The sequence below is a fragment of the Oryctolagus cuniculus genome, chromosome 9 (assembly GCF_051225735.1).
Source record: "Oryctolagus cuniculus isolate XC-2025 breed Fujian yellow rabbit chromosome 9, ASM5122573v1, whole genome shotgun sequence".
NCBI lineage: Eukaryota > Metazoa > Chordata > Mammalia > Lagomorpha > Leporidae > Oryctolagus > Oryctolagus cuniculus.
The window spans coordinates 39,223,458-39,247,178 of NC_142875.1; the positions used below are offsets into that span (position 1 = coordinate 39,223,458).

Here is a 23,721-nt window from a genome sequence, read left to right on the forward strand (position 1 = left end):
ACAAAGGTGGGAATGTTCCAGAATGCACTCCCTGCCAAGAGGGAACATCTGTCCATTAATCTTGAAGGCAACAGTGAGCAATCATGGCAGGGTAGAGGCACCACAGGCTTGTGCTTCTGAAAAATCTCTTAGGCTGTGATATGGAAGTTGGACTGAAGAAGGCTATGACTGAAGCAGGTTAGTACAGTCATCAGTCCAGGGTAAATACTGGAGCTATGGCCATAACAAAGGGAGATGATTAGGAAGCGATGGGACTTGATGACTTAGTATGAAACTGAAATAGAGAAAATCCAGAATAATCTCCAGGTTAACGGCTTGGAAGTTGGGAAACAAGGTTGTAATCTAACATGACTATAATGCTGAGAGATGAGTAAAGAGGAAATTAGAGCCAGATGATTCATTACCTTTTAGACATACTGGGTTTGAAAATCTTCTGGAATGTCCCAGTGAGGACATTGAGTATACAGTTGGAAAAACTGGTTTGAGGTGCAAGAACAAAGATTTGGAGATACTGGAGAAATATTGGGGAAGTATCTGTTGACTGAGGTAATAGGTTTGCGTGTGACAGTCCAGATTTGAGAAATAAACAAGCACCAGAACTCTGGACTTTTTAAAGTGCAAGCAAAGGAGCCTGCAATAGCACAAGACATCAGGAAGGAATGATCAAAGAAATGGGAACAGAATTAGAAATGCGTGCCATTACAGAATGCAGGAGTGGAAAGAGTTTGAATCTGGTGGGATAAGGATGAAAAAACTCTTATCTAATGTACAAAATAGAATATAATTTATTAAAAACAATTCAATTAAGTGGTGGAAAGGCAGAGTTACAGTGACAGAGGGAGAGAGAGAGAGAGAGAGAGGCACCTTTCATTTGCTGGTTCACTCCCCAAGTGGCTGCAATGGCTAGGGCTTGGCTGGATCAAAACCAGGAGCCCAGAAGTCCACCCAGGTTTCCCACATGAGTGGCATGTTCCCAAGTACTTAGGCCATCTTGCACTGCTTTCCCAGGCACATTAGCAGGGACCTGGACCAGAAGTGGAGCAGCCAGGACTTCAACGAGTGCCCATATAGGATGAGTTTAGAGTGATTAGAACAGTAATAATTAAAGGCAATAATGTAAATACTGAATGCGACATCTGTAAAACACTTTATGAACTGTAAAATGTGATGCAGATATACAAAAGATTTTTCTCAACTGTAATCTCAGGGGTAACCTCTGGACTTGAACCTAGCCTTTGAGAGAATTAATCCATATATAGTATTTTCAGCTTCCATGTTTCAATGATAATAGAAGCATAGATCATAGAATAGGTTTGTAATACAAACTAGTCCAACCACTATCATCAGCACAAATCCCCTTTACAATTCAATCAATCATTTATAGGAAAGCTCTATCTACGAAAGACTCCTTTGTGTTTATTAGTCACTTTAATTATTAAACATTTTTAAGATTTTCTATTTTTATGCTCTGTGACCTCCTCTCAGCCCTGGACAGTTCATAGACTTTCCTGTCTTACCAAAAAGGCAGATCTCAGCATTTGGTCTCTGTCACCAGTCATTCTGATCTCAGATCTTCCCCAGACCTCTGGCCTGGAGCATGAGGACCAAAAAACCATATCCTCCATTCTCCTTTACTCACTATTTTCAAAGGTTACTGCAGGTTTGTGTTGCTAGGATTTGAGGGAGAATATCAGATAATCAAGAGTCTTGGGGGTCCCAAGGTGGTGGTATAGCAACAGGACAATCCAAGTCATGTGGAGAAAATCAAGAGTTAAAAAGGAGAGAAGATACATGCCGGAGATAGAGCCATAGAGCAGTGGGAAATTCACAACGGGAAGCCCAGGAGACCAACAGAGACTGGGAAGATCCATTTGCTAAGAGAATGAATAAGAAAAGGATGTTGCAGAAGCATGGCAGAGGCACCAGCCCCCAACAGATTAGGTTAAATTGCAGCTGCAAATAAGCATGGTGAACTGCTTTTGAAGTTCTACACGGGGGGGTGGGGGGGTATAGAAAAGCAAACAGAGAGGTTGGTCACCCCCTTGCCAATCTCTGTCCCCCGTCTCCTCTTCCCACTCACACCTGAAGCCAACTGAGAGAAGCCATCTTGTTTGTTTACATTTTTGATTATAAGCAGGAGCAGGGGACTGCCTCCTTTGCCTCCCATGTGTAAGCCCATCAATTGCAGAGGCTACCTGACCACACCCCCCACCCAGGAAATGAGGAACACGAAGATCTCTACAATGAGAATTACAAAACATTAAAGAAAGAAATAGAAGATTTAAAAAATGGAAAAATCTTCTATGTTCATGGATTGGAATAATCAATATCACCAAAATGTCCACTCTTCTAAAAGCAATTTACAGATTCAATGCAATACCAATCAAAGTAACAAAGACGTTCTTCTGATCTAAAAAAAAAATGATGCTGAAATTCATTTGGACCTTGACCAGCGCCGCGGCTCAATCGGCTGATCCTCCGCCTGCTGCACCGGCACACCGGGTTCTAGTCCTGGTCAGGGTGCCAGCTTCTGTCCTGGTTGCCCCTCTTCCAGTCCAGCTCTCTGCTGTGGCCAGGGAGTGCAGTGGAGGATGGCCCAAGTGCTTGGGCCCTGCACCCCATGGGAGACCAGGAGAAGCACCTGGCTCCTGGCTTTGGATCAGCGCAGTGTACTGGCCGCAGTGCACCGGCTGCAGTGGCCATTGGAGAGTGGACCAACAGTAAAGGAAGACCTTTCTCTCTGTCTCCCTCTCTCACTGTCCACTCTGCCTGTCAAAAAAAAAAAAAAAAAAAGGAAAGAAAAGAAAAGAAATTCATTTGGACCTCGAATAGCTAAAGCAATGTTATACAACAAAAACAAAACTGGAGGCACCACAGTATGAGATTTCAAGACATACTTCAAGGCAGTTATAAGCAAAACAGCCTGTTACTGGTACATAAACAGAAGGCTAGACCAATGAAACAAGATAGAAATACCAGAAATCAATCCAAGCATCTACAGCCAACTTATATTCGATAAAGGAGCTAAAACCAACTCCTGGAGCAAGAACGGTCTCTTCAACAAGTGGTTCTGGGAAAACTGGATTTCCAGATGCAAGTATGAAGCAGGACCCCTACCTTACACCTTATGCAAAATCCATTCAAAATGGATTAAAGACCTAAATCTATGACCTGATACCATCAAATTATTAGAGAGCATTGGGGAAACCCTGCAAGACATTGACACAGGCAGAGTTCTTGGAAAAGACTCCAGAAGCAAAGGCAATAAAAGCCAAAATTAACAAATAAGATTACATCAAATTGAGAAGCTTCTGTACTGCAAAAGAAACGGCCAGGAAAGTGAAGAGGCAACCAACAGAATGGGAGAAATTATTTGCAAACAATGTAACTGATAAAGGATTAATAACCAAATATAAAGAGATCAATAAACTCCACAACAACAAAACAAACAACCCAGTTAAGAGATGGGGCAAAGCACTTAAACAGACATTTTTCAGAAGAGGAAATCCAAATGGCCAATAGACGCATGAAAAAATGTTCAGGATCACTAGTTGTCAGGGAAACGCAAATCAAAACCACAATGAGGTTTCACCTCATCCCTGTTAGAATGGCTTTCAGAAATCAATAAACAAAAAATGCTGGTGAGGCTGTGGAGATAAAGGTATCCTAATCCATTGTTGGTGGGAAAGTAAACTGGTAATACCACTGTGGAAGACAGTTTGGAGATACCTTAGAAATCTGACTAATAGTCCTACCATATGACACAGCCATCCCACTTCTGGGGATTTACTCAAGGGAAATGAAATCAGTAAATAAAATTGTTATCTGCACCCCTGTGTTTATTGCAGCTCTATTCACAATAGCTAAGACATGGAATCAGCTTAAATACCTGCCAGCTGAAGACTGGATAAAGAAATTATGGGATAAGTACTTTATGGGATACTACACAGTGGTAAAAGAAAATGAAATCTGGTTATTTGCAAAAAATTGGAGGAATCTGGTATTTTTCATTTTAAATCATTATTGTTAGCAAAACCCACAATTCACTATTTTTGAAGTATAAAAAAGTGTATCATGCAAAGTCTCCTTCCTAGTTTTCATTCTCCCAGCACTTGGTGCTCCTATCTGAGGGTAATTATTATTTCTTATAGATGCTTCCAGAAATACTCTATGCATGTCCATGTATGTCCTTTCTCCTCTTTCCTCTTTTTTAAAATCTAAATTGTAACATCCAATCAGTTCCTTTCTATATCATTATCTTTTCTTCTTCTTTGGTGGATTTTCCTTTGCTCACTGAATCTTCTCTGATTTAAGTTCAGAAGTTGCTTTTTCCTCCATTTTTACTTTGTCTTTAAACAGTCGACATGACACACCTGACTGCACAGTATGGTGACAAGTTACTTTCTTCTCTAATCTTCAGTGGAAGAAGGGAACTCAACACCTTTGTCAACAAGAAACATTTGATTCTTGAATACCAAATGCAAGATCTAGTTTTATGTGGAGGCAGTATCTTGGTCTGTTTTCCATTGTTGTAATGACACCTGAGGTGGAATAATTACCAAGAAAAGAGGTTTATTTTGGTTTGTGTCTCTGGAAATGCAAAAGCATAGTACTGGCATCTGCATGGTTTCTGGTAAGGGCATTGTGCTGCTTCAGTGCATGGGGGAAAGTGGAAGGGCAAGCAAGTATGTGTGGAAGAAAAGAAAGCAGGCTGAGCTCCTGTAGTGGCTAATTCATTCCTGTGAGCAAGACATTCACCCAACTATGAGGGCTGTGCACCCATGAGCCAAAATCTCCCACTGGACTCCCCACTCAACCCTCAATCCTGCATTGAGGAATTAAGATTCTAAAATAGGATCTTGGGGGCACATATACAAATCAATATCAAATAATCAATACAAATATCAAAGGTGACATTTCAATGTTTCATGACAGACATCATGGTATAATGGAGAAGTTATGCTTTGGAGTCAGCCCGAATTACAGACTTTAAACTGCTTGGCATTGCCCAGGTTCATGAACCTCACTGGGTGTTCATTTCCGGATTTGAAAAATGGAACAAACAAGTCACTACCTGAAGGGTTATATTACATAATGTATCCAAGGTATCTCATAGATCATACATGCCTCATAAATATTGATTCTCCTTGTTCTAATACTATTTCACATGTCTTATTTAGTACTTTTTGCTTTTAAAAAGTGCTTTTCTTTGAGAAATTTTCAAATCATAATAAACACATATTTCTTCTGTATCTAGGTTACAAGGCTGAGCTAGATGGTAAAAAGACAAAAAGGGAAAGAGAGACACCTCTTTCTACAAGGAGCTTACAATCTAATTGGAGAGGAAGAACATATCCAAAAAACAGCAAAGGACACAACATGACCATACTTATGCTAGGAATGAAACTATTTTGTGATAAAAATAGAAAGAAAAAACTCTCACCTGAAGGAACTGAGGTAAAACCATGATAAATACTTATTAAAATATCTAGAGTTATTATTTCAGAATGACTAGTATAATCTTTAGAAAAGGTAATAAATAGCAAATAAAAATAATAGAGAAGAATTTATACATATTTTATTTTATCCTTCTTAACTGAGAACTTGTCATTTTAGAATAAAATTAATTTCCTTTCAAAACAAGCCTAAGCCATTCCATTTCATTAGTATATATCATGTATGCTATACTAGGCATCATATTTACACAGAGACTGTAAGAAAGCTACTAAAGACACAGCTTAAATTTGAAGACTTCTTTCCCTCCCATTTGAATTCAATGGAGTAAATACAATATACATTTGGACTAACAACCAATGAAAACTCATTTCTTGATGACACAGCTCCATTTCTATAAACTCTTTCTGATGATTGAAGTTATTTGTCCAGGTCTTTTGGAAGAACTAGCTCATGACTAAGACAGTACTTACTAAAACAAGAACCAAATAAACCTGCCTTGATCACATTCATGAGGTAATTCAATTGAACTGTACTCCATGAAACCGCACACACAATAGCCCAAATCTCTGAACGGAGCGGAGTAATCAGGGTGGAGAATTTATTGTGGGGGCGATTAAGAATTGCATCAGAGAAATAATGATCCATCCTTTAATTACTGTCCTTTGTAGTGAGCTTAGATCCATATCAACTGTTTGTTTTATTCAAGCTCTTTTATTTTTCCTTTTTAAAAAAGACATTGCGTGACTGTGCAAGTACAAGAACTCTGAGAAACTCAGCAGCACTTGGCAGGGTGGGTAGGATGCCTGATAGAAGTGACAGACATTTGGTCCCTGCAATGAAAGCCTTAGGCTGTGGAACACCTAGCAGCCATCCAGGGTAAGAGTTGGAACAGGATCATCTTGTGTCTAATTGTCACTGAAGTATGTGAGCAGTTAACGACAAATATGTGAAAATGGAAAAGTTTGTGATTCTGTATGGGTTGGTGTTTTTCGTCACATTTTCTGAGTATCCCCTTGAATGCGGTTACCCAGTGAAGAAGCTTATTATTATTAGTTGCCACATCTAATCCTTCCTTGGGGTCTCGATGCTAGCACCAAGCCCCATTACTATCACTGTTTTATTTGTTTGTTTGTTTATTTATTTGCCAAGGAAATGAATATTAGTTTTTTAAAAACAAAGGGCTCTTCAGAAACAAGCTCCAAGTTCCCATCAAGGCCACACTGGAAAGAACACAGGCAGGTGACAGACAGCCTGCTGTGCGGGTGGCCTGCTTTGAGGACACAGCTTGTGATCTGGGAGGAACCTAGCACCTGGTTCCCAAAACAGGTGCCAGAAACAAACAGTACACTCACCTTTGAGGTGCGGCATCATACCAAGGTGAGTGCTTCAATAAATTAGATTCCTTTGAATGGGAACATTTACACATGATGGGCAGATAATTCAGAAATGGTCTAAGTGTTCATGCTCAGACTATAATGGACAGCTTCCTTCTTGGGATGAGAGAGCATGTCACAGACCTTCCTCAAGAGGTTTTCTCTCTGTGCTGAGAGAGTTACTCTGTCACGCACTGTGGTGAGGTAGATTTGAAAAGAGTTAATGCTGCCATGTTGCTGTGTCAACTTATTTCACCTCGTCCCAGTTAAGAGTGAATTTACAGCCGGCGCCGTGGCTCAATAGGCTAATCCTCCGCCTTGTGGCGCCGGCACACCAGGTTCTAGTCCTGGTTGGGGCACTGGATTCTGTCCCGGTTGCACCTCTTCCAGGCCAGCTCTCTGCTGTGGCCAGGGAGTGCAGTGGAGGATGGCCCAAGTGCTTGGGCCCTGCACCCGCATGGGAGACCAGGAGAAGCACCTGGCTCCTGGCTTCAGATCAGTGCGGTGCGCCGGCCTTGGTGGCCATTGGAGGGTGAACCAATGGCAAAGGAAGACCTTTCTCTCTGTCTCTCTCTCACTGTCCACTCTGCCTGTCAAAAAAGAAAAAAAAGTAAAAAAAAAAAAAGAAGAGCAAATTTACACAGGGTGTTTTTCTGTGGCTTTGGGGTCTGACATTTTTTAATCCATTTGAGATTGTGCAGTGAAGAATTAAGAACACAGACCCTGGGGCCATTTTAGATTTGAGTCTTGGCTTTGCCACTTACTGGCTGTGGGATTTAACTGCTCTATGCTTCAGTTTACATCTCAGCCCCTCTCATTATGTTGTTTGGAGAATAAGACAATAAGCACTTCAGAAAAATGGTCAAATAGCAACTGGCACATAGTGCATTGTCAAAAAGAGTACATAATATTATTGGTATGTTATACCTACTATAAAATCATGTTTCATTTAAATGTTTAAGGAATCAAGAAGTTTATAAGTGATCAGCACTTAACTGGAAAATTATTTTTGTCAAAATCCTTGTAAAGATCACTACACTGCTGGCATAAATGTATTCACAACATTTCGTAACACTAGTAGAGTGAAAATAATGTAACTTGTGATGATAACCTTGCAAAGTCAATGACATATTCTGAACACAATTGATCATTACAAAGAATTGAAGAAAGCAAGAGAATTGGAATCAACATACAATGATGCAAGTAATCTGCTTGAAGATTTATTTCGGTTGTAATGTTTATCTTACATAAGTGCCCCCTTTAGCTGGGGCTAAACGAGGCTGAATCCAGGAGCCTAGAACTCCATCTGGGTCTCCCACATAGGTGGTGGGAGCCCAAGGACTTGGTTCATCTTCTGCTGCTTTCTCAGGCACATTAGCAGGGAGCTGGATCAGAACTGGAGCAGCTGGAACTCGAAGCAGTGCCTGTGTGTAATGCCGGCATTGCAGGTGGTGGTTTAACCCACTGTGCACAAAGCAGGCCTCCATATCACTTCTTGAGTCAGTGACTTGATAGTTTTTAATAGTTTTACAAAATTGACCACCATTATTTCTGCCCAATCTCTCTTTCTCTCATTCTTGTAGTAGTCCAAATAACATACAGTTTAGATCTTTTAGCTATGTACATGATGCCTTTTAAATTTGTTGCTATCCTCTTTCTCTCTCTGTGTGTGTGTGTGTGTGTGTGTGTGTGTGTCAATTGGGACATTTTTCTCTTCACTAATCTTTTAACATGTAATGGTTATCTGTGCTTAATGTTATCTTAAAAATATATTTTAAGTTTCTTATTAAATTTGTTGTATTTTTAAATTCCAGAAATCCTACTTTTAAAAAAAATTACTTTTTACTCCCTCTGCTGGAATTTCCACTCAGTCACCAATTATGTTTTTTTTTTTTTTTAAAAAAAAGATTATTTATTTGAAAGTCAGAGTTACACAGAGAGAGAAGAAGAGGCAGAGAGAAAGAGAGAGAGGTCTTCCACCTGCTGGTTCACTCCATAGATGGCCACAATGGCCAGAACTGCGCTGATTCGAAGCCAGGAACCAGGAGCTTCTTCCAGGTCTCCCATATGGGTGCAGGGGCCCAAGCACTTGGGCCATCTTCTACTGCTTTCCCAGGCAATAGCCGAGAGCTGGATCGCAAGTGGAGCAGTTGGGACTCAAACTGGCACCCATATGGGATGCTGGCACTGCAGGCTGGAGCTTTACCTACTACACCACATCACCGGCCCCTGTCACCAATTATCTTTAACACATAAACCCAGTTGTTCTCTAATCTAATTCTCTAATCCAATTCTCATGAATTTAATCATATCATCTGTAGGTCTATTTCTATTATCTGTTTTTTCTTGCTCTTATCCTTCATTGTACCTGAAAACTCGTGATTGAATTGTATATATTGTCAGTGAGAGATTATAGATATGCATGATATATAAAGAATGCATTTTTACTTCCGGCAGGCAGTTAGAATAATTCTATGCTGAGTTGTAGTTTTTGTAAAGGCTAATTTATTTCAGGTTTTCTCTTTTTCCTGAGATGTAGGCATTTCAGTGGTTTGCTGTACATCTGTTTATCATGGTTTCTTGTCCTTGGCAACCTCTGGATTTTCGATTTTGCCTACCCATACTGTGACACTATTGAAAGCTCTGCTTCACTTTTTGGCCTCTTTGTCGCATTTTATCCTCTCAGGCTCTCAGCTTTTTGGAAGCTTTCTTCCAAAAAGAGAAAGCACCAAATGTTTAGCTCACTTTTTTGTACCTTTTTGTAATTTTTTTGCCCTGTGCCTTTAGGTACTGTCTTAGCCTTGAACTCTAAGTTCTGTGTATCCCCTTGAGATTACCTACAGCTCTGTTCCTCTTCTTCACCAGTTAGCCTCCCATTTCTCCTCCACTTCTTGATGTTCAAAAATGCTCCAGTTACAAATGGACAAATGTCTCAGTGGAAAATGTAGCAGGAAATATTGGGATCACCTCCTGGGATTCCCTTCCCTTTGATATCTCAACTCCTCAAGACCTGGGGGCATTCAGAACATTCTGCTGCCTTTAATCAGGCTTTATTTGAGTATTTTATTCAATTTTTCTAAAATTGTTCATGGGTTTGGAGAGCTTGTGTGAAAAAAGCCAGGCACTTAGGACAGAAGAGGGTATCTATGTTTTAAGGAGAGTAAGAGTTATTCTCGACTGCTTTCTTCCTCACTGACCCTACCACTATCTCTTAGCAAGTCTGCCGGGTTCCATCTTTGGAATGGATTTGTAATCTTCCCATTTTACACACTCTCTACTGTTACAAGTCTAGTCCTAGGCACCTTCACAGCACACCTTGCTAGAGCAGCCACCTCTTTACTGTTGGCCCTGTTTTATCTTGTTTACTATTTTCCAACACAGAAGACTGAGTGATCTATTAAAAATGTAAATCCCTGGGGCTGGTGCCGTGGTTCAGTGGGTTAAAGCCTTGGCCTGCAGCTCTGACATCCCATATGGGTGCCAGTTCACATCCTGGCTACTCCACTTCCATTTCAGCTACCTGCTAATGTGCCTAAGAAAGCAGCAGAAGATGGAGCAAGTATTTGGGCCCCTACCACCCACATGGGAGATCTGGATGAAGCTCCTGGCTCTTGGCTTCAACCTTGCCATTGGGACCATCTGGGGAGTTACCCAGCAGATAGAACTCTCTGTCTCTGTCTCTGTCTCTCTCTGTGTCTCTCCCTCTTTCTCTGTAAGACTGACTTCCAAATAAATAATAAATCTTTTTAAAAAAGGAAAATAGGAATACTCTAGTTCCAATGGGAAAATAGATGGACAAACAGGAGAAAATATTTAGAACAATTGGGAAAGAACTTAAGTTTCCTTTCACTTTGGCAACTTTAATGATTTTAGTTTTTTTGTGGAAAGTGAACTAAATACACAAGAGCCACTGTGCAATGTATGCCTTCTTTTTTAAAACTTTTTAATTTATTTTTTAACAGTTTATTTTATTTATTTGAAAGGCAGAGGCAGAGAGAAAGAGAGAGAGAGAGAGAGAGAGAGAGAGAGAGAGAGATCTTCCATCCGCTGGTTCACTCCCCAGTTGGCCGCAATGGCCAGGGATGTCCCGATCTGAAGCCAGGAGCCAGGAGCTTCTTCCAGGTCTCTCACATGGGTGCAGGGGCCCAAGCACTTGGGCCATCTTCTACTGCTTCCCCAGGCCACAGCAGAGAGCTGGATCGGAAGTGGAGCAGCCAGGATGTGAACTGATGCCCATACGGGATGCTGACACTGCAGTTAGAGGCCTTACCCACTAAGCCAAGCGCTGGCCTTCTTAAAAGATAGGAAATGAAGTTGTCACAGGACTGGACTGGCAGCAAGGGAGAATGGGCCATCACCAGTAAAGACACTGACAAAAAGGGAGCTTAAAAAATCCCTAAGCACACCTAAGACTTACTGGATGTGGAAATGAATAGGGGTGGCTACTGTGAAGCAGTGGACTAAGCCGCTCTTTGGGATGCTTGCATTCCTTATTGGAATTCCTGGGATGAAGTCTTGCCTCCTCTTACCTTCCAGTTTCCTGTAAATGCATACCCTCAGAGCATAGACGACAGCTTACGTACTCAGATCCCTACCACCCACATGGGAAACCCAGGTGGAATTCTTGGCTTCCAGCTTTGGCCTGGCCTAGGCCCAACTCTAGTAAGCATTAGATCAGCAGATAGAAGATCTCTCTCACTCACTTGCTGTCACTGTCACTCTCACTTTCTCCACTTCTCTGCCTTTAAAATAAAAAATCAATTAAAAATAAACTTTAAAAAAGAAGTGAATAATGAAAATATTCAACAAAACAAAAATTTAAGTAAATGTTTATAAAAATGTTATTGATTCCTACAACCATTATAAGGCCTTGAGACTCAGAAAATTTCTGCTCTTTCATGTTGCTTATATTTTTATAGGGAAATAGAAACAACTAACCCAACAAACAATGCATAAGTTGGTGGTAAGCAAAACATCCAGAAAAGTTCTCACTGATAGAACTGTATTGATCTCAGACTGTGAAGAGGTAAGGGAGCAAGGCGTGGAGATAAAAGGAAGAAAAATGTCTCAGGTGGACAACAGGGTAAGTATAAAAATCCCTGAAGTAGAGAAATGCTTAGCACATTCAGACAAATGTTCAGAGTGAAGTAGATGAGAGAAAATGTGGAAGAAGTGAGATTAAAAAGGAAAAGAAACAGGAGAACAACTGCGAGTCATCTTATAAAGGACCTCGTGTAGCACATGTATCAGTCTAAGTCTGCATAACAGATCACCACCACACTTAGTGACTTCAAACAACAGCGAGTATTTATTTTTCTTGCAAATTTGCAATTCAGGTAAGGATTCATGGGAACAGCTCATTTTGCTCCACATGGCATCAAATGGCTGGCTTGGCCAGGGGGTGAAGGATGATTGAGTCACATCCTAGCAAAATGGCGCTGGCTGTAGTCTAGGATCTCAGCTAGCGTGATGAGCCATGGGCCTTGTTACTCCCTTTTCTGATCTCTCTACAGGCATCTTTGGGTTCTTCACAGAATGGTGGCTGGTTCCCAAGGGTGAGCTTCCCAAGAGAGCAAGGGGGCAATGCATGATGCTATGTGCCCTGGTCTGGGAAGTCACAGAACATCACTTCTGATGAACTCTACAGATTGTCAGTCTGCAGACCTGACCAAGTTCAATAGGAAGAGGCATGGGCTCCATTTCTTGATGGAGGAATGACAAGACTTTACAAAAGTTTAATGTCCAGGAGATATTGTATGACCATCCTTGGAAAAAAATCTCTCACACCACAGTGACAGCTTTGAAATTTACTCAGACTAAAATGGCTCACTATTGTATTGTTGTGAGTAGAGGAGTGATTTATATTTTCCTTTCTTTTATTTATTTGAAAGAGTTACAGAGAGAGAGAGAAAGAGAGAGAGAGAGAGAGAGGTCTTTCATCTGCTAGTTCACTCTTCAATGACCACATGGCTGGAGCAAAGCTGATCTGAAACGAGAAACTAGGGGATTCTTTTAGGTCTCCCACATGAGTGCAGGGTCTCAAGGACTTAGGCCATTCTCTACTGCTTTCCCAGGCACGTTAGCAGGGAGCTGGATTGGAAGGGAACCAGTTCAGAAGTGGAGCAGCTGAGACATGAACCAGTGTCCATATGGGATGTCAGCAATGCAGGTGGAAGCTTGACCCTCTACAGAACAATGCCAGTACCATCCCTTCCTATTTTCAACGGCTCCTAAAAGTATTTTTGATTTAGTTTTCAAACCTACTTTTCTTCTACCTTACAACCATACAATACAGTTTGTTCACCAAATGGAGGCTGAACAGATGAGCAATACTCTCAACTTCTCCCTGGGACACTGAGGAGAAAATACCAATAGAAGCAATCTCACTGGGTCAGGTGCACTTCCATTGTACATATAGCTCATCAGTGGGTGTACAAAGTGAAAGGTGAAAGAGAAATTGCATGAAAACTGACTGTGCTTATCTGCTCTTTCTAAAAGGATCCTTCTAGAAACATTTGCCATCAGCAATAGGCTATGGAGGCCACTTTTTCTTGGACTTAAGAGCCCATATAATTACAGAATCCATCCACTCAACAAATCCAGCATCATGGCTCAAAGAGCTGCTATTTCCAGTTTCTTTGTTTTTCATAAGAAATATCAATGGAGATTTATTTGACTGAAGAACTTCTGAAAGAGATAAAGAGTTTTTCCAGATCCGATTCTGATTCTTTGCTTATTCTGTGATTAAGTCACTCCAAAGGGGACTTTGTTATTATTCCTAGATTTCTTCTTAAGTCAAGTTGTCATTCAAAAGCTAATCTACTGGGTCAAAAGATATTAAATACAAAGGAAAAGGAAGAAGAAAGACTGAGGAAGATCTGCCAAGTGGTTAGACTGCCTATCAAATAACAAAAGTACAACTGTACTTAGCATGAACATGTCATCTTCTTCGAGAGTTAGAACTGAAATTAGCATTGGAAAAATATGTATCTGAAAAATGACTTTGGGGGCATGAATAACTTAACATTTAAAATGTGTGTGGGTCAAATATAGCAAAATGGTAACTTAGAGAATAGAGTTTCTGTCATTGAAGAGTTGTAGTTATACCCTAAGAACAATGATTGGAGGCACAAGGAGTACTTTGAGCTGGGAAATTTTATACCTAATTAAACTTTAGACTTCAGGGAAGACCCAACAGATGAACTGAACACGCCTCTCTGCTGTGCCAGTCCTTTCTTCCCATTATTGCTGGGACTTCTTGAAAGATCAGGCTGCCTGCCGCTCTTCAGCTTGGGTTCAGGAATGATATTAGTAAAACAAAATTGTTTCACTGGTGCCAGCAATTTGTTCAAAATAAGCCCTTTACATTTGACAGCTTTCCAGTTGGTACCTGAAATGGAGAAGAGGACTGTTAACTGTGGTTATGTTGACTTTAGCATAAGGTTACAGGGGCAGATCTTTTCTCACCACCACTTCTGCCCCCAGCAACACTGTTTCCCTGCTCCACTGGAGGTGAGAAGCTGTAGGCAGAGTCTGTGTGTAGACCTGAAATTGAATTTGAACTTTCTGAGCTGCTAACTCCACTCATTTTTTTTTTTTAATTTTTTTTTTTTTGACAGGCAGAGTGGACAGTGAGAGAGAGACAGAGAGAAAGGTCTTCCTTTGCCATTAGTTCACCCTCCAATGGCCGCCGCAGCTGGCGCACCGCGCTGATCCGAAGCCAGGAGCCAGGTACTTATCCTGGTCTCCCATGGGGTGCAGGGCCCAAGCACTTGGGCCATCCTCCACTGCACTCCCTGGCCACAGCAGAGAGCTGGGCTGGAAGAGGGGCAACCGGGACAGAATCCGGCACCCCGACCGGGACTAGAACCCGGTGTGCCGGCGCTGCAAGGTGGAGGATTAGCCTAGTGAGCTGTGGCGCCGGCCTCATTTTTTTTTTTTTTTATTAAAAAACTTCACTTTCCTATTCGTGTCCCCACCATTGATATTAGGTAGAAAATGTGAATTTCCCTCCTTCTTGCTTAAGAAAAGCTCACTGTTGAAAGAGGGCAGTGTGCAAGAAATCCCCTTTGGTGAATCCCTTTCCTTAGTTCTTCTGTGGTGCTCCCTTGCAGCTCTTAAGACGTGCTCCTCACTGTGTACACCCAGAGTAATGGTTGCCAATAGCATTTCCCTCTAGCCAGATCATCCGTAAGGTCACCACTGTTGGTCACTTCCTCGCATAGTCAAGAACAGCTGAGACCCCACATGAACAAAGTCTCCCTTATTCCGTGGAGCCCATAAGGCTCTTACAATTCTTACAGGGAATGTCCACAGTGTTACAAAGCTGCTTGGGGAAGTTAATCTACCTGGCACTGTAAGATACCATGTTCTTAACAGCTATTTAACACTCATTTATTATTCCCGCAGGCAGATCACAGGTTCCCTAAACTTTCTTTTAACTCCAAGTAAACTTTCAGTTTCCCCAAAGGTCTGCTGTGATGGAGTCCTTCGCTTCCTCCTACCAGGGTGCGTCTCACATGACGAGAATATTTGGCAAACAAGCCACAGCGCTCTTCATACATCCCTCCATGGGAACAAGCACCCGGAGCCTAAAAAAAACAATCATCAGGTATCCATAGTTCCACAAGAAAGGCAAACTAAATAAATTCTTTGCATATTATGACACAATTCTGTACACATACACACACGCACTCTGTAATGTTGACCTGTGTGCGTACAAATATGTAGAAAATATTTACCGGTAGGATTCATGTAACTTATGTGTGTGGTGGCACACCCTTTAAAAATACATTTACTCTTTCTCTCCTTCTCCCACTATAGTCATATCTAGATTCCAAAATGAATTTCAAGATTGATATTTAGAGTTTAAATCAAATAATAAATGTAGAATTTGGGAACAGGAGGCAATAGAATCTACAGAAAAATATCACTACTTTGAGTTCGGAAAGAGGATGTAATTCTGCTGTTGATAATTTTGCTTGCATATCTAGAAAACTGAAGTGACTAAATCTACCCAGTGGGGTAATGAACGCTCTCAAACTGTGCTCCAAAGTATAGAAAAAATGTGCTCTCCTTTTTTTTTTTCTTTAACTAATCTGATTTCCTTCTTAAGCCCCCACAATGCTAGGTAGTGACATGATACTATAGACTTAATTGGTATTTTCTGATCAAATCACTTAAGATCTCTTTAGAAATATTCTCAGTCTCACTGGGAGAAAATGCACAGACTTTCTTTATTCCCTCACCGTCTCTCCCCTAACTTCCTTTAAGCAAAGGTTGAGACACACAGGGAGGTGTGGTTCAGTTGACTTCACGGTGACGGAGAAGGGTTCTGAACTGCTCTGGCCATGTCTGGGTGAGCAACAGATGTTGCCCAACTGGTGCTGGCCCTGTGTCCCGTCACAGTCTAGGGGTGTCTGCTGTTGAAGTCTAGTGCTTGTGAAACTTGCAGGCTGGCCTCTCACTGGGACACAGCCATACTCTCCCAATTCCTGGCTGCTCTCATCTTCTTGATGGAAATGGCTATGCCTCCAAATTTGTCCCTGTCAACTCTCCGGTTCTTGGCTTTGGCATCATTTGACCACCCGGGTCACCCCAACAGATTTTCTCCAGCTCAGCTCTCCCTTGAGAGCTAGCAGTGCCCCACTCCCACTCTGGGGACATGTGGGAACTGCCGGGCTCTGGGTATTCCACTTGTGAGGCCCTTTTGTGTGTGTGTGAACCCCCTCCCTGCACACTGTGCCCCAAGACGGCAATGTCGACCTGCAAGGGCCTTTCCTCTCCTTCCCATTGGAAGCTTGGCAGGGCCCTTCTGCTCTGAGGGCTTCCCTGAGTAGTGTGAAATTCTTTTCCTCACTTCCGCAACGTCAGTCCAGAGAGGGGCAACCATGACAGTTTGTCTCTCACCCTCTCTCTTCTTGCAATCTTTTCACTTGTATCTTCTAGCAATACTTGCATGGAAAAAGGAAGATACATGTCTCCCTGGAATAACAATTAAATCAAACATGTAGGCTCAAAGCAGGAGGAAGTGTATTTCTTACGCATGCACATTTGCAGGGTAGTGTTGGGATGGAGATTTGCACATATGGCTGGAAAGTCAATGTTGATTTTTTGGGGCCACTCAACAGGACCCCTTAGCCTTCCTAGTAGTATAAAAGAGGATTTCTAGGAAACCTAAATGGGAGTTCAAGGCAGTCTCAGAATGGCACTTCATTCTGTTAAATAATCATGTCAATTAAGTGAGCCTTGATTGAAAAGGAAGAGAATAACAGACTCTGTCTGTTGATAGCTAATGGCACGTGCCTGTAGGTCAGGAAGAACTTGATGGCAGCTATCTTGGAAAATAAGCTACTTTATGCTCCATGCAGAAACTCAGAGACTCGGTCTGGCCATTGCTCTGCCCTGTTCAATGTGTAGCTTCCAAGAGTATCCCAGGATTTCCTCCATCCCAGACATCTGGAAGAAGGCAAGAGCATTTGTGAGAACCTGGCCTTGAAGTGGCACACAGCACTTCCCTTTCCATCCCATCACCTAGAATTTAACCATGTGCTGACATCTGACTGCAAGGAATGCTGGGAATGTTGCCTCTCTGTAGACCTAGAAAATGGAAAAGAGCAGGGTTGTTGGTGAGCAAAGGATACCACATACTCTATAATCAGCCCTCTAAGTCTAGCTGCTCATAAAGCCCTCAGAATCTAGGACAGTTTAGCAAAATCTATTCATCTCAGCAGTGACTGATTTCCAAGCCCATTTTCTTTACAGTGAATTAAAAAAACAAAAGCAAAAATATGTGTCTGGACACTTCAAGTTGAGCAATGATCCTTGTGCACGGCGGAAGCCTGCCACGATGGGAGTGAAGCAATATAGCAGTAAGATTTTCAGAGTGTGGCAGTGCGACTGAAAAGACGTGAAATGTATCCAGCTTCATATGTATGATTTACACAGTGAAGTTATACACATTGATTTTCAGATAACTGCACACACTAAGGTTTTGTTGGCTTGAAAATCAGTTTGTTCCTGGTTATCAACCATAGGTGATTATCAACCATAGGTCTGTCTCCAAATGGACACTCGAGAAGACAGAGGCAACCTCATATTCCTCTTTGCACCCCCCTACCCACAGAAAATATTTATTGAACCCTTATTCTATTGGGGGACTTAGGCTCTGGTGGGCTAGGTCTCTAATACCTAATGGAATGTACAAGCTTTGTAAATACTTGCAAAATGATGAGGAATTGAATTATGATAGACTCTAAGTTGTAAGATGATTTTAGAGCTTCTAGAAAAAAAGGAGCATATTGAATGTGAGAAAATAAAATACTAAAAAGATTAAGTGAGAAAGTGCTTTCTAGACATCTATTATTTATGCACAAAATATTAATATGGTTAAGAGCTATCAGCAATGTGAAAATATCCCCTGCCTGGACATTTTTCTCACTTCTTTCATCTAGCTGTTTCTCAATAACAAATTATACTTGTTAATAGATGTGAGAGTGTATCACTGAAATGAATATAAATGTATTCTTGAAAAATATTTTTAACTTAAAAAAACTAAATTATAGCCCTCAAAATCCTTTTGGTAATTTGTATAATTTCCAGGAAAGTCTTCATAGTTCTTTTTACATTATTAAACCTATGGTTGTAAGATGTTTTGTATTCAAGTGAGTGTTTCAATAGATGTGTGAATATCCCCCAGGCCGAGCGCACAATAATAATGAAATCAGCATATACCTCTCTAGAGACCACTTACAATGCTATTCCTTAAGTTCATAGGTACCCTCTCTTTTTATTTGGCCACTCAATGATTTGTATGAAAAATGAGGCAGCTGTATATAAACTTAAACTCAGATAATATTATGAAAGTATTTGCAGATTGAATTACAGGGAAAGAACAATTGGACAATGAACATTGGACACACTCGGTATTACTCCATCACTGAATTGCCATGTTACCTTGAGCAAGTTCTTTAACTGTCTGCTTCTTAATCATTTACCGTCTGTTAGATGGGAAAACTTCCTCCATGGTTTTATAAAGATTAGATAATAACTATAAAGTCGTTTCTGGAAAAAAAACTCTTGGCAGAAGTGTAGCAGGGAGAGATAATAGTTTATTATTAACTGACAAAATGGAATTGAACTATCCACGGGAAGCAGTAATGGCTAAGAGGTACAGATCATTAGATCATGCATATTAGGTGTGAATCAGTCAAAACTTAGGACAAAGAGAAAGTGGTGCACAAAGCTGGCCCAGAACTTTGCATGGCACAGAGGCATCTCCTACTTCAATATGACGTGGGATTGCAGATTAACCAGATGCACTGGTAGGAAAATGGAAGGCTTATGGAAGAGTTAATCCTCCTAATTCTAGCCAAGCAACAGCCAGGACAGGAGGCACTGAGAACGATGCACAGCAGGGATAACTGTACTTTCAACGTGGAAGTTTGCCTCTGTAGTGAGTCTCCAGGGGGATTTTTCCAATAGCAGCATTTTGACAGAGGAGCAGCTCCATTGAAGGAGATGAGGTCATTGAACAAGAAACAAACTGGGGACATCTGACCTGCAAGTGAACTTAGATTAGGGAGTGAGACTATAGATTAGATCACCTCTCGAGAGCCAACCAGGAAGTCCCCATTGGAAAAATGGAGATATGATTTTTATAGGGCTCGGATATTAATTGGCCTCTATTTTTATTCCAAGATAATCCCAATTAAAATATGATAATATCCCAAGAAGCCAGAATCCAAGGGAGCTTGGTGGACACAGGTGTATTTTGTAGGCGTGTTTTGCAAAAGTTCCACGTGATTGTATTTTTATGTAAAGATACTGGCCCATTTCCCTGGTACAGGAGTCTCATTGTGCTTTCTTTTGTAAAGATAGAAACTTTTGACAAGGAAAGAATTACCAACCATTTAATTCTTATAGGTGCAATTTTTGTGTAAAATGTGGTATGTACTAATGAAGTGTAAGAAGCTGTCTATATAGGTAAATTTAGTCAATATATAAATAGGCACCTATGAAACATAAGGGGCTGTGCTTTGCTTATAAAATATAAAAGAATGAATAAGACATAACCTCTTATAATTGAACTTGAAGACAGTCTGTGCATAATTAATTGTGTGAGGTATAGTATAATGCTTATGTTAAATTTATGTGTATGCACACACACATTTATGTACTCACAAGTAGAGTCAAAAGGAGAATACAGATTGAATAGAGTTGAGAAATACTTCATAGTGCATGTGAAATTCGAGGTGGGCATAAAGAGCAAGTAAGATTTCTAAGAAGCACAAGGAGGGAAGGGTTTTCAAAGTAAAACCAAAACAGAGCCAGTCAAACCAGGTGCTGTGAAAGTACATTGTCGTCTTGAATACTGGAGGAGAGTCCCAGAGTCTAGGCTGTAACACAGTGCAGTGGGGAGTATGCAGTAGGTGTGTGTCCGTCATTGTGTGGGGCTGCTACTTCCCTTAATTATTCCTTTTATTATTTCCTTTATTATAATGGAAGATCATTTAACATTCGTGAGCATAGGGATGGCAGCATTAGATTTATATTTTTAAGAATTAAGTGGAAGTGTGGTGAATGAATTGCCAAGGAGAGAGACTGTGAGAAGAGTAAATGAAGTATTTTTATGCTAATTGCATAATGTATAAGAAAACATCAAATAAATTTATAAAGAGCCAAACTTAGTGCAAATTGCTATTATTATTAACAATAACAATAATTATAATTCAGGAAAGAAATGATGAGTATGTAAAGTATGGAAGCATCAAAACCTTTGGAACTAGCAAATATTTGAGAGATATTTTGGGACTGGCATTGTCACGTAGTAGGCTGAGCCTCTACGTGTGGCGTCAGTATACCATAAGGGCACCTATTCGTGGCCCGGCAGCTCCTCTTCTGATCCAGCTCTCTACTGTGACCTGAGAAGGCAGGGGAAGACAGTTCAAATGCTTAGGCCCCCGCACCTGCATGGGAGACCTGAAAGAAGTTCCTGGCTCCTAGCTTTGGATTGGTTCAGCTCCAGCCACTGCAGCCATCTGGGGAATGAACCAGCAGATAGAAGACATTTTTCTCTGTCTATCCTTCTCTCTGAGTGTGACTCTACCTCTCAAATAAATAAATAGAGGCATTTTAGAGGTAACAAGAGCAATAATAAAAATGAACATTTACTGAAAAGCTACTATGTTCCAGACACTTTTTAAGTATATCAAGTACATTAATTCATTTAGTCCTTACAATCCTTTAAGAAAGGCCAATCTTTTTTTTTTTTTTAAGTTTTAAGGATTTTATTCAGTGAGAGAAATGTGCAGGAGAGTGAGGGCTTTATTTAGGGGAGAAAGAGAAGTCTAGGAGCTAAGTTGGATCCATACAAAGCAGCAAGTAGGCCAGGGGCGAGCCACGTGTGGCAAGCATGCAGGCAAGAAAGCAGGCCACATGTCCTGAAGGCTCGGGCAACAAGAGGGACGGGCCCACTGTGTTCTGGGCCTTTTATTCACTCCCAAAGGGGAGTGGTTATGTAGTCTGATTGGCAGGTGGGCATACAGGTGGGGTCAGGTAGGGGCATGAGATGGAGGGTGGAGAGTGTGGACTCCAGCTTACAAATCTAATCGATTTTATCCTATCTGCCTGTGCACATCATTCGCCCCTCAGAGAGATTCCAGCCCTTAATCCTAAGGGATATTGAAGGACATAGAATCATCATACCTTCTATAGCTACTTCCTGCTTTAGAGGGGCGTCACACAAGGCCAACCATTTTAATGATGTAGAAGCTGAGAAGAGAGATGATGTGACTTGATCAGGTCTCAGTTCTGGTGGGTGGTGAAGTCAGGAAGTGAATTCAGGCAATTTGCCTCTAGATGCACTCCTAGGTAGAAGACCACAAGGAGATGATGTTGTCTACAGCACTTATGACCCAGGAGGAGGCAAGGGCTACTCTGAAAATGCTTCTTGTCAACATGAGTTTTTGGAAATGTTACTAGATGTCATAAAAGAAAGGAGTCTGATATACTGGGATAAACAAATTTGAAAACATGTTTCTAGTGTGGGAGACCTAAGAGATATTAGAAGTTTAATTTTAATTGCCAACTCCAAAAAGTGTGATTTTTGTGTAAAATTTTCCAGACTCATTTAAACATAAATCTCCAATTTTAAAAAATGTTATTTATTTTCATTTTGCCCTTGAGAGAGAGAGAGAGAAAGAGAGAGAGAGAGATTTTTCATCTGCTGGTTCACTTACCAAATACCCCCAACAGCTAAGGCTGAATCAGGCTGCAGTCAAGAGCCTGGAACTCAATTTAAGTCTCTCACATGGGTGGTAGGTACCCAAGTACTTGAGCTATCACCTGGTTTCTCCCAATTTAAATATTTGCAGAAAACTGGACTAGGAAGCAGAGTCAGGACTTAAACAAGGCACTCCAATATTGGGTGGAGTTCTTAACTGCTGTGTCAAAAGTCTACCCCATTTGTAGAATTTAAGCCTCTAGAAGATTTGTGTTCCAGAAATATTATCTTGAAACTGCTGATGTACAGGATCCTACATTGGGCACCACATTGTGGATAAAATGGTAAATTGATTTGGACATCTGGATTGTCACATGCCAGATAGGAAGATGCATAATAATGTGTTGTGGATTTGGGGCTTGAGACATGGGAGTGAACATGTAGATAGGCAAGTCCTTCATCTATGGGTGACAAAGAAGATGTGAACTTAGCAGCAATGGCTGTGGGGAGGAGTGAAAGAGACCAATAAAGAATCTTCTGAGAGCTGCCTAAATGCAATGTGAGGTTTTGCAAGATCCAGCTGATGTTTAGTTGATACTTGAATTTGATATTTTATTAAATAATTCTAATGGTGAATTGCCTGTTGGATTTCAGTGTGTCCACATGTATAATTTAAGCCACAGATATTCTAATAACTATTTCTCCAGTGCAGTTGACCAAATGTGGCATGAATTTCTTAATTTGTAAAAATACTATCCTGGCTGATCCCTGTCTTCTTGGGAAAGATGGTCTTTAATATAAAGCCAGCATAACTCAAGCATAAGTGCCATAATATGGACCTATGGCTAGTATTCCAAATGTTGCCTGTCCCCATGATTGCTTTATTTGAATTTAAGGAACTATGATTACCTCCTAAATGTGGATACAGCCTTGAATTTTTAAAAAAGAGGTCTCTATTAATTTAATCCATGACAACAGAGATTTTCTCAAACCAAATAGTTCCAAGAGGATCTATTTTAGCAGCAACATCTGTGAACCATTCTAAAGGCTTGCAATAAAAAAAAAAAAAAAAAAAAAAAAAAAAAAACCATATAATATCCGACCAGAAACAACAAAAGCCAAATTGGATTCCTCCCTGGAAAATGAAGTTCAAATTATGTTTTAAACCTACAGACTTTTAGGAGAGAGGGTTCTAAAAGAATCATATTTAAATCACCTAAAAACAAGCAGTCTCAGACAAATGCAGTATTGAATCCTGGATTTTATTGAGGACACATCTCCCATGTCAAGTTGAATGTTAACCTAAAAAGAGATAGAGTTAAAGAGAGAGAAGTTTGACTATTTTTCCCCATTATCCTAACCTCTCCCCAATCCATTTCATACACGTTTGTTAGAGGAACACACCTAAAGCGTATCATATGGTCCTGTAATTTGTCTGCTGACACAATCTGAATGTTTCTCTATCATGCAGATATTGAAGTCCAAACCCCTTAGACTGACCTCAGGGTCACGCAGGCCCAGACCCTTATGTTGCTCTCTTGTCTGGTCTCCTATTGCTCTACTGCTTGGCTGGAAAATTCCAACCCACCTTTCAGCTTGTTTCCAAGATGCAAACCCTATGTTCCTCCTCTGCTCCTTTGTTTATGTTGTTATTCCTTCTTAGATTAC

The 23,721-nt window shown here is 40.8% G+C and overlaps 1 long non-coding RNA gene across 2 annotated transcripts; it reads left to right on the forward strand.

The window, feature by feature from the left end:
* The first annotated feature begins 5,855 nt into the window (after window positions 1-5,855).
* LOC149124547 (uncharacterized) lies at window positions 5,856-23,140 on the forward strand. Of its 2 annotated transcripts, none has more exons than XR_016212838.1 (2): window positions 5,856-6,333; window positions 11,750-23,140. It is a non-coding gene; the product is annotated as an uncharacterized LOC149124547 (long non-coding RNA). The 2 variants fall into 2 exon arrangements; XR_016212837.1 differs by lacking the exon at window positions 5,856-6,333 and adding an exon at window positions 6,343-6,834.
* The last annotated feature ends 581 nt before the right edge of the window (window positions 23,141-23,721 follow it).